At 42.1% G+C, this 12,246-nt stretch overlaps 1 protein-coding gene and 1 non-coding gene across 5 annotated transcripts in view; both read right to left on the bottom strand.

The window, feature by feature from the left end:
* Positions 1-12,246, bottom strand: part of pard3aa (par-3 family cell polarity regulator alpha, a) — a 415,766-nt gene that overhangs the window by 269,007 nt on the left and 134,513 nt on the right. The gene's annotated exons all lie outside the window — the stretch shown is intronic.
* Positions 4,428-4,501, bottom strand: trnac-gca (transfer RNA cysteine (anticodon GCA)). Its single transcript has one exon. It is a non-coding gene; the product is annotated as a tRNA-Cys (tRNA).

Here is a 12,246-nt window from a genome sequence, read left to right as displayed (position 1 = left end):
TCCTTCTGAATGTCCTGTTGTATTCTGAGAAGGTTTTTGCACCCAGATAAGATGAAATAACAAGTTGTCCATCAGTAGCAACTGTTGGCCTTGAGCTGTAGTAGGCTTACGCTTGTTTCACATGTACAAAGCAGAGTTTTGATCTGAAGTGTGTAAACAATAGACTCACAATGGACCACATTAAAATTGCAAGCATTAAAATCGATGCGGCAGAACTAAAGATACAGTCTTTTTTATTCTCCAGATCCCTCTTCATTGTCAAAACCTGGTACCTAAATTACCCACAATGCAACTCAACCGCTGGCAATGTGGTGGATATTTAGGTGTGTTATGCTAGTAGTGTAACTCCACACCCCAGATTTTTCAGCTCAATCGCCAGAATAAACGAGGGCATTGGACATGTCTACGAACCATGGATATGTTACATTTGTGCATTTACTATGTGGAGTATATGTTTAGTGTTTTCAATTTACCATTTTATGTTGTGACAACTCTGTGGTTAATGTGTGGTTTCGTTTAGCTACAAAAAACACTTGGTTAGGGTTAGGAAAATATAATGTTTGGCATAAAATACCCAGTTTTGTTGCCTCAAACACGGCTGTAAAATGTCCTGACATCTTGTTTGAAATAGGAATTGTTTGTTGGTTTCAAACAGTGGTCTGCTGCTTGGCAGCTGACTTGAACTATGTCACTTTAGAAGTGCTGATATGATATGTATTAAATGCACAAATGTAACATATCTGTGTTTTGTAGAAACATACGATGACAACATTTTAGATTTTTTCTTTTCAAACTCACAGACTTCAGCACCAGACGATGCTGTGCGTTTATCAGATTCCACAAAGCTCACTTTAGAGACACAAAATGCTTTACCAATGTTTTAACATATGCAGTAGTGCTTACAAACACCTGTAAACAGGCTTTGAAGTTTACAATCGGTGGAGTTTCCATTTTAGTATAAATGTGAGAACTTCTGCTTATACAGACACAATCCCATACATCACAGGTGCAATGTATAGCATGTAAACATCAATTTTGAAATAATTACAGTAATTATGAGACGTAGCAACAATAATGATATGGAGACATGATCGTTACTGAGAAGACTTGCAGCTTATATAAGCCTCCGCACTAGATTTTCCACAGAGGGTAACCGTGTCTTTGCAGAAAAGCTGCAGGATCAAGAGTTTACTTCTTCTACATCTTAAAAAGCCTAAATTGTCAGAGATTTGATTGTCACAGCTGATGTGTGAGCAGAAACCCGAGGCTGATGAGTGAGTGAATGAATTGGAGTTTGTGGCAGGTCAGACAGCATCTGACGCATGGAGCTCATTCCACTGCAGGTTCCAGACAGCACGTACACAAAATCCATATCGCAAACATTTCAGCCACGAGAACAACTTCTTCCCCTGCTTGGAACAAAAACATCCTCAATCCAGCTCTTTTCAGCAAAGATGACGAATGCAAACTTTCACCAGACTCCCAAACTTGTTTTTTTTTCTGCTGGACCCTTTGATGATTTATTGGGAAAAACAGAAAGTTATTTGGTGTGTGAGATGAGAGGAGTGCTGCTGGAGGAGTGATATGGGTACTGGTGTGAGGCCTGTGTTGTTCAGTGGACGGAGACATTTCTGGTTAAAAGCTGCCTGCTGCTGGGAGCTGCCACTGAGTACATATGCTAATCTTGAAACAGCTTACACACAATCTATTTCTGCTCAGATTCACACACACAAGCAGCATGTATGAGGTCAGAATGGTTTACATGCAACAAGTCAAAGCATATCACAGAGGCGTTCTTTCCATAACGCAGAGCAGAGCGACAAAGGCAAAAACAAAAGACGAGAACTCAGAGTCGGCGCTGCTCGGCGCTATGGGAAGAACTTTTATTGGGACTGTTTTAGAAAAAGTGAATGCTGGATGCTAAGAAACAGATGGTATTGTGATGTGCAGACTGTGTTTTGGATATGCATCGCTCTGATCAGTCACGCAGTATTATGAAAGCACATGAGGTTTTCATAGAGATTCGAGGCAGGGGATGATGAGACGGAAGCAGGGGTTTCGAAATTCTAACTTCATCTCAGTATGTAAAGCACCGCTCTTCGGAGGAATAACAGTAATTGGGCAACGAGGTGTTGAGAAACTTTTCCTCGGTCTCACTGATAATGCTGATGACGACAGTGTGTCCCAAAATAATGCCTGTATAGTTTAAGAAAGTGGTGGTTTGATGGAAATAAAATGAAAGTCACAGGATGGCTAAGAAGTTAAAGGCGCCTTGTGTGTATCACTTCAACATCAAACTGTCATTACCACAGTTACTCTACACTGCTTTTTACATCATATACCACTTGGTTGGATTTCACAGAGAGCTGGATTGGGTCATGGCAACAAAAAGAGATGGCTTCACAGGCCGAAACAGGAAAAGTTTATGGCCGGTCAGTGCAAGTATACCTTAAGTTTTCAAAGTTCCTTGTAGCTGTGGAAGTTAGCAGTTAAAGGTCTCAACCGAGGTCCCAAGTTTCAATTGCTCACGGCAATGGCACAACTTGATCCCAAAGTAAGGTGTGCAGAATGATGAAATATGCAAGTAACTTTTCGGCAATTGCAACAGCACTTGAAGTACTGAAGTCCTGACCGTGTGCTGAAAAGCATGAACTTTATCCTTTTTGCAGTTGTCTGGACACACATATATCCATTTTAAAAGAGAATGTATGGGGCTTACTCTAAATCGTGCCGTCATGCTAAGGTGGAAGTTTGCTAACTTTTTTCTTTGCTTTGGACTTTTTATTTATCTTGAACCACCAACTATAGAATCACAGCACCATGGCCAAAGTTTGTCTCAGTTCAAAGTGTCACACCTAAAGTTTAATTTTATCTGTTGTAAGCAGTCATCCCTTTAAATGTAAACTAACTAACACTGAGCTTAGCAATTGTTTGAGTGGTCCGACACTGTGGCCACAGGAAGAGGAATCAATCAGAAGAAATCAAGGGGTTTATTTGCCTGTCTCCTATCAAGAGTTACTTCAATGAAGTGATGGAAGTAAAAGACGAAAATGAATGAGCAGAGGCAAAAGAGGCAACCCTGTCTCCTAGAAATTAACTTTATATACTACTAAATTGCTTTCCCAATTGCTTGGGGTGTCAAACGTAATTGCTGGGATTATGTTCAGAGGCATTTTTTTGTGAGTGTGTTTTTCATTTTGAGTCAATGAAGATTTTCCATCCAACCATCCTTTTTCATCCGCTTCAGGTCGTGGGGGCAGCAGGCTGAGCAAAACACCCCAGACATCCCTCTCCCCAGCAACGCTTCCCAGCTCCTCCTGGGGGACCCCAAGGTGTTCCCAGGCCAGATGAGATATGTAATCCCTCCAGTTTGTCCTGGGTTTGCCCCTGGGCCGCCTACCAGTGGGAAGTGCCCGGAACACCTCTAGGAGGCATCCGCACCACCTCAACTGACCCCTTTCGATGCAAAGAAGCAGCGGCTCTACTCCGAGCTCCCTCCGGATGTCCGAGCTCCTCGCCCTATCTCTAAGGCTGAGCCCAGTCACCCCACGAAGGAAACTCATTTCCGCCGCGATCTCATTCTTTCGGTCACTACCCACGGCTCATGACTGTAGGTGAGGGTTGGGACGTAGATGGCCCAGTAAATTGAAAGCTTCGCCTTCCGGCTCAGTTCCCTCTTCACCACAACGGACCGGACCGTCACGAGTGTTCATGAGTGAGGGTCAATGAAGATTTTGTTGCTCCTAAGTCGTAGGACACTAGTTGTGGTGGATGGTGGGTATACAAAATGTAGGATTCTGACACAGAAGTCAGAGGTTTACATCCTGAATACCTTGTGCGGTTTGATTAAGGCAACAAAAGCACTTTGGTTCCAGTTACTGAGAGACTGTGATTTAAATTAAATGCTAATTCTTATGCTGTGTCTCATGAATTTTGGACTGTTACCTGCATTAAAAAAAGACCATGATCTTTCTTTAAATTTAATCATGTTCTGCCAGTGCCTAAAGAAATGTTGATAATGCTGTAGTTGTGATAAGTGGATATTGGACTATAATATTCTGAAGAAAAGAAATGAAACATGTTGTCAGTGAACATGTTAATGATATGTTCACTATCGACAGTTTTGGCTACTTTCCAGAAATGTTAATGAACATTTCCTCATTATGTTAATAGAAAACGTAATCGAAAGCAACACGTCGTTTCCTCCTGAATGTGTTCAGTGTTGCAAATTAGTTGCATATAAACTTAATTTCCAGAAAAACAGGGAGGGTGATGACATGACCCACACTTTTTTAAGGATTTAAGGTAAAACAATGCAACTGTTGTCTGAAACAAGGACTATACAGTGGGGTGTGAGGTTGCTGACAACACAGCTTGAACCCAGTCTTCATTTAAAGTGTGGGTCATGTCATCACCCTGCCCTTAAATGATGGAGCACCCAGAATTGAGCTGGGGACCTCCTGATCTGCAGTCAAATGCTCTACCACTGAGCTATACCCCCCGACACTATCCCCAGGCCTCAGTGGGGAGATACTATGAGTCAGCCAGTCGTGGGTTTGATCTCTGCTACTTGACTAAATTCCACATGACAAAGACAATTTGGGGCAGCAGGCTTTAGGAAGTGGCCAAGAAATTCAACCCGTCCTGTCAAACTGCATCTGCTCAGCTGCAATAAGATGCTAAAAACAAAACCTGCTCCAGGGGGTTTCCCTCTAGCTGAGTGCTAGTCCATGTAGAGAGTAGAAAATGAAAGGAGACTTCACTCATGGAGATCAATAAAGAGTTATTACTGTTAATACAAATGTGATGTCATGACAGAATCTGCAAGTGATCAGAGAAAATGCATGAAAGGCTTCTCACACAAGATCTGGGGCCGTATTTACAATCGTCCAGAGAATAGACTCAGAGAGCTCCTAACATGGCATAAAAATTTCGGGCAAGGAGCCCTAGCTTATGAGTGATTAGGGAAAATTCTCAGAGCAGCTCTGTGCAAGGAACAGACAGAAACTTTTACCTTAGAGGGGATGTGTGGTTAGCCCCATCGCTGGGTATGATGGATTCAAAAAGAAAAAGAAGCCTTGCAGTTGTATTCCTCCTCATACCAACCAGGAAGGTTGTAGTTTATATCCATATTTGTCCAGACTCATATGTAGCCATGAGAGTAGACAGTGCTTCAGATATGTATGTTAGTGCAAGGAAGCACCAAATTCGAAACCAGATTGTTACACAGCACAGTTTCACAGTGCCACTAATTCAGTATCTGACCAACTGTCTCCCCTTCTGTTCCTGAGATATGGTGTTGAATAATGACCAGAAAAGTGTTTTATGTGGAACATCATGATGTCACCGTGAAGTTAAATTTTGACCTTTCAAATATAAAATGTCATAACTTCTTCATTTTATCCTGTTCGACATTTATGTGAAGTCTTGTCATAATTAGGGCATGAATTCTTCAATCATTGCTGAAAATTGAGCTTAGCGTTCAGCTCAGCTCACATCCCAGTTACATCAGCTGATCTCAAGCAGCCCAATTCACTGATGGAGCGGCTGATTGATCACATGATTCCTTTCTATGCAGCCAATTGGTGATTCTCATTCAGGGCGCCCTATTTAAACTGCTCTGGCCTGCCTACTGTTGCTGCTTCCTCTGCATGTCCCTTTGCAACCTGCCTCCACCCCAGCTCCTCCTTTTCATGCTGTATCTGACTTATCAATGTCATCTCTGTTTGTCGTTGATGCTGCTCTGTTCTGTTCCAAGGTGGTCTTTGCTGCTGCTCTCCCTGCCTTAGGCTTTCCATGTAGGTGCATGGGAAGGCAGGAAGGTTTGCTCTCTCTGCCTTAAGGCTTTCCATGTAGAAGTATGGAAGTGCAGGGAGGTGTGCTCTTAGGCTTTCTGCATAGGCCTAGGAAAGGCAAAGAGGCCCCAGAACAGAGCCATACCACCAAATATAATACTGCTAATGAAAATAAAGTTTTCTGTGATTAAAGCGGTCCTGACTGAAACATGTTTCGTGAGGTCACACTGACCTCTGACCACCAAATTCTACTCAGTTTGTCCGGGAGTCCAGGAGGACATTTGTGCCAAATCTGAGGAAAAATTTCCTTCAAGGCTTGAGATGTTATGCTCAGGAGAATGGGACGGACGGACAGACAACCCTAAAACATAATGCGTCTGGTCATCGCGCCGTGATTGTTTGTGTGATCGCTCTGCTGATGGGAGGTTGAATCAGAACTAAGTCATCACTGCTGCACTGTTGCATTTTTCCAGTTACCAAATATCTTAGTATTGTAATCACTTTCTTTTCCAGTGTTACAGCCTTATGGCGTTGGACGGGAGATGTAAGCGCACCTCTAATAAGATCGACCACAAACATCCCTACATGACCTAATCTGTAGTGTTTCATTCACTTACTCATTCAAGATTTGGAGGATAATTCTCCAACCTCTTTGTCTTTCTGCCACTTACTCCTCTGCTTGAGAAACTCTTAAGCCTCTTAAAAATCCTCCTACCTACTACTAACAGTTTTTCACCTAAGGAGCTCTCTTAAGGGATAAGATTGCCTGGGTCCAGACACTGGAACCAACCCACTCCACCAAGTTGACTGATTTGTGCAGCATCATGGCACACGGTTTGGAAATACAAATCAACCGTTGTCAAGCTATTGTCAAGTGGTGTGTCAAAGCCAATGAGGACTAATAACAACAATGGCTTCAACTATAGACAAGATAGATGCTGCTGGGGGCTGTTCTAAATCGACGTGTCTTCTCAAAATCGCCTGACATCGGAGTTTGTTTAACTTAACTCCTCTCCACTCTTAAAACCCTGGCAAAACAGGTATGTCGGCATGGCTACGCATCAGTGTGGACTTAAAATGAGGTCAGATTCAGGCAGATACGTTGGTCTGATTGGTTAGAGAAAATCGAATCCACCTCTCCCACGCAAATCGAATAGAGTGGATGGCATCTCAGACTGAAGATGGAAACAGAGTGTAATGAGCTGACAAATCTGTTTGATATTGACTGAGGGCTAAGATGCTTTGTGAATAACTTTTTAACAGGATCTAGTCTTAACTGTGAGGGGGAATTCTTAGAAAACGTCATAATCATATGAATTATCTTCAAATTTCATCACTAGGAGCAACTCTTTGAACAAGGAAGCTTTATGAATACAGCCCCTGATTATAAAAGAGTTTGCTGCAGTGGTGGAGTTAGTGATGTTTTCTCTTTTCATTCATGTGTTTGTGCTGCTTCCTGTAGGCGATTGAAAGCATCTCAACACGTATTAATAATTCATAGTTCAAATCTATGCCAAAAGATAAGGAGCAGCTTTTCTCCTCATATCCAAACAATCCAGACCCAGAACTTGAGTCCAATATACCAACATGTGGTTTCTAAACCTCTGCATGGGCAGCATGGAGGAAGTCTGCAGAGCAGCCGCTGCACATTGTCAAATTAATTTGCCCTTAATGTTCAAATGGCTGACAGAAACCATTCCATGAGAAAAGACAATAAATCAAGCGGGGTATGTGAAAATGTTTTGCTTTGATCAAAGCTGTGATTGTGAGCCAAAGTAAGTACTCTGAAAGTGATCGTGTTTGTGGGAAGATGGGAATGTGGTCGGGGAGTGTTCTGGGATTTCCACAGAGCTTTAGGGTGGACTGTATCTTTGTAGATCTGATAAAAAAACAGGGAGAAGGAGAGTAGGGGGATGAGAGACATTCTGTAGCTGTGGTCAGGAGGATGCATCGCCCTCTTTCTTTCTCTTAAACGCAAGCCGGGACCAGTTTCATCATCATTTGTGAACCCTTCACTAACATTCACTGTGTGGAGTGTGCAGCACAATAGTAGGAAGAGTCACATTTTATGACTGGATAGGACTCTGTGTTACACGTCCACATCTGTGTATTTCTGTGTATGTGCTCATTTGTGAACACATTCACCTTTAATAATGAAAACAATTAGCATTTACTGTCTTGTATGCATACATCTCCCATGTTGTTTACGTGTATACATTCGCATGTGTGAATGAATACCTGTCGTCCTGCATTAGGCGTGTGTGTAAACACTCGTATGTTTCCAGCCACATGTGGCTGCCAGCATGGGCCTGCACATGCCTCTGAGTGCTCCCCTCACATGTGCTTTGAAGCAGACAGACTTCACAGGTGACCTCCCTGTGGAAGACAATGAAACAGAACGGCGCAGGAGCGAGAGGAGGTGGGGGCCTCTTACAAAGGGACTAATGAAGAGGGTGGAGGAGTCGAGGGGTTGTTTGCAGGTCCACTGGGACGAGGAGCCCGGAGACAAAGAGATGCTAAACACTCCCAGGCCTTTGAGGACTTATCGTGCTGAGACCAGGAGGCATTGCCCTTGGCCAATTTGACCCTCTTTTGACATGTCATACACAATGTAAATGAACCTCAGAGTTTCTCACCGACTAATGGGAGAGACAGAGAGGAGGAGAGACATGGATTTTGAGTTTAAAACAATTTTTTTGCTTTAACATTGCTGTGTATTTATAGTTAAATCAAATCATTGAAACATTTTTAATTTGAGTAGACAGGAATGCACAAGTAATTATGGTAATCATACTGAGGTAAAACCATTACGAGTGTTCTCAGATGAAGCCTTAACTATTTTCTTATTTTTCAGATTGTCTTTTTTTGAATGTTCTGCATTGTGGTTTTTGCAAAGAAATATTGTGCACACATATTAGTGGAACTGCTGGTGTGCAGTGAATGTTTTTGAATATCAGTGAATGTCTCTGGGCTTTCTTTTTTAAAGTTAAATAACTGTGCTTAAGCAAAATTGGTTCTGCTCAAAAGTTATGCCAATGAAATGCTGTCTGAAACTCCAAGCAAGTTTTGTGTGTGTGTGTGTGTGTGTGTGTGTGTGTGTGTGTGTTGACCTTGTTCAGCTGTATGAAAACAAAACAAGGAGGTAGACAAATTAGGGATTGAAAAGGGGAGAGAAATATAAAACCAGTGGCAAAATTTGAAGTTTATTGATTCTTTTTTTGTTCAATGTACAAAGCAGCTTTGGTATGGATAAATTAGCTACTCCTTAACCCTTTGAACTCTGTAATAGAAATGGTCTACCATCTCTAAAAGCGGATATGTAAGTCATAAAGCACAATAATTAATAAAAGTATTGAAATTGTGCCATTAATCCATACATTTTGTAAATGCAGAAATAATTCCTGGGGAAATCATGTCAAAATATTATATTTTCTCATCACATTAGGTAAGGTAGCATAAGGTATGGTATGATGATGGGAAAGATGGATGCCTTAGCTTTCCCTGCAGCCATTACTGGCAAATACCGGCACTACTACATGTTGGTACCATGTTTACACCACATGTAAAATAAGGTAACATGATGTAGTGATTTGTTGCCATGGAAGACAGAAGCCTTCGCTTTCTACTGCAAAAAGAATGAATGTTTGAGCTATTATCGTTCTTATTTTAGACTGATTTAAACAGGATCATGCAAATAATAATCCTCTGCAGTCATGCTCAGGACATCTGTTTTTAAAGGGTTAAACTCAGCATTTGAGACAGCAGAGAAACAGACAGAGTAAATTGATTTGTCCATTAATGACACAAGAAGACCTCCAGCACTATTTAGTTTATTAAATTATTGTTAATATTTCATCACTTCGCACAAGGCGTGCCTTGTGATATTTTCAGCGGTTACAAAGTGAGACAAAGATACCGAGAGCATCTACTCTTTCTTTGTCTCTGACAAAAATAAAAAGACAAAGAAAGGTCAGATGACTGTTAACTCTGCAGTCAAATTTCCTGCTAACACTTCCTGTCTCTGCAAAGTCTCATCCCAGAGATTATCACTCAAAGCCGTGCCACTGGGCACAGGATTTATGTCAACACTATAAATATGTTAGCATTTACAAAGCGGATAAACAAGCTGTACATTAAGAGTTCTCTGAAAAATCAGAAGTGGATGCGGATGCCATACGTCAGATAGCGACAGGCAGACACATAATTCTGCTAAATGTCCTTCTGCTGAGTGTCTCAGATGACACCAGAGTAAGTGCAAACAAACTGTGGCTCGCTTCCCATGCTCCCTGTCACGGGGTTACGGCCAGCCTCCATTTGAGTCTATTTCTGCATGTCAGAGAGTGTAAATGACTTTGTCTCCCAATGAAGACCTCACAGCTTCTGTGTTGCTCTAAGTGTGACACAAGTGACCTGCAGAACTGATCTCAGCCCAGATCAGGAAATAATAAAGCAGTCAACAAATTTTCTCTCTCTCACACACACACACACACACACACACACACACACACACACACACACACAACTCCACATGATTCAGCTGTCTAGCTATAGCTTTATTGGGATCCTGGCAGAAGTAATAATAGGAATAGTACTGGTAGCACATTCCCAGCGGTGCTGAGTGGAGACTTTTACCACTCCAAGCACTTCACACTTCATTACCAAACACTGTCTTCACTATTTAACAGTACCAGCCATTGCAATAATTAGCTGTAATAAGCCCTGGATGCTATTATGATAGTATGAGAGTTTTTATGACTAATATTCCCTGTAACTGTGAACTGAACTCCCACTCCTCAGCGGTTTAAAGACCCACCCTGGGCACTCCCTCTCTCTCCCTCTACAAGCGTGAGTATGATTAAGAGTTGACATAACTAATAGCCTCTCCACTAACTCAGGTAGAGGAAGGCAGTTCAGAGTCTCACGAGGGCTGGTGGGTTTAAAAGTGCTTTCAGCTTGCTAATGATGAGCTTGCTATCCCAACATTCTCACTGCTGAGTGTGTACTCAACACTGAAGCTACTCTGAGAGGTGTGATGCACGGATGGAGTGGCTGTGGATCGTTGTTGAAGAAGAGCTGAGTAGATCTGTGAAGGGCCACCATGACATAAACACATCCATCCTCTCTTCTACGTCCCTACTCTGGAAAAATATTGTGACTCCTTGCCGAGAATATTGTGAATAAATCCTGACAGGTTTATTGGAACAATAGTGCTTTGCTCACATAGCCACGTGTAACACAGGGGAATGCATCAGTGAAAATCAAACACTAACTCTGGGCTTTTTTAATTGTGTTCAGAGCTAAATAAATCTTTAGCTCTTGCTCAGTGTTTGTGGAGAGGATAAGCCTGTCATGACGATGGATAGCGTCATGACACTGCAGGGATGGAAAGAGAAACAGAGAGTCTTAAAAAAGACTGTCATCACCTCTTCCTGAAACCAAATATAAAAGAGAGAAAGAAACAAAAAAAATTAAGCTCACCAGTTGAGAAATTGTGGCCTGTGTCTTGGCAATTCCACCGCCTGTAATGATAAAACTCTGTGAGGAATGGAGGGTGTTTCTTTCATTCATTCTGCTCTGCAGTTTTGTTTTTGTAGACACCAGCTTCACAGAGGACGGTGGTTGGGAAGGGTGTAAGTCCTTCACTGCTAATATTGTTGCTATGTACTGTAGATCCATTAGCCAACATTTCACGGACCCAAACTGTATAACCAACTAGCCTCTAAGGCCTCCAAAAGGTTCGCCTAATGCGTAGTTCACACTAACTTTAGCCCTGATTTTTATTTATTTATCTATTCAACAAAAGCAGATCAGAGGCAAGTCGTCGCCGGCTCAGCACCTGCAAAGCAGCATTTGAGCGCTATGTGTGAACTCTTCAAAGACATAGGCTAAGAGGCTCATTCACGCATCACAGACGCTCACCAGATATCTGCATGCTAAATATCTGGACCTGTCAGGGATTTTGTCGGCAAGCTTTATCCAATGAGAACACAAGACACAGGTTGAGTACAGAGATGAGCGACGCTGTGGTGCTCTCCAAGGGTTGTGTGTGTTTGTGTTTGAGGGGGACGGAGTGAAAGTGACACACAGAGGGTAGAAAAGGTGGAAGGTGGACTATTGCATGCAATGCTTCTGAAGTTGAAACACTGTTTTGTCACTTTCTGACTTTAATATTTTCTAGTAGGCAACTGCCACACTCCCTGCATTACATGACATATGTCCTGACAGTCATGTTATGTGACGACTTCAGCAACTTAAAGACTCCCGATTACAAGACTTAAAGTTGAGCAAAGTGAGGAGTACATGATCTTATGACTTTGAAAGTCATGAAGCATGAACTTAGCTTCCTTGTTATTTGAAGACAGGGGCCAAGATCTTTATTATTTTTGTTTAGATTGCACTCACATACTATAAAGTCCCTGGTAAAGCTTACAAATTACAGCAAAGTGACTGA

This window comes from Epinephelus moara, chromosome 11 (genome assembly GCF_006386435.1).
Source record: "Epinephelus moara isolate mb chromosome 11, YSFRI_EMoa_1.0, whole genome shotgun sequence".
NCBI lineage: Eukaryota > Metazoa > Chordata > Actinopteri > Perciformes > Serranidae > Epinephelus > Epinephelus moara.
Note: the sequence above shows the minus strand (reverse complement) of the source record. Positions and strands in the feature narration are given on the sequence as shown.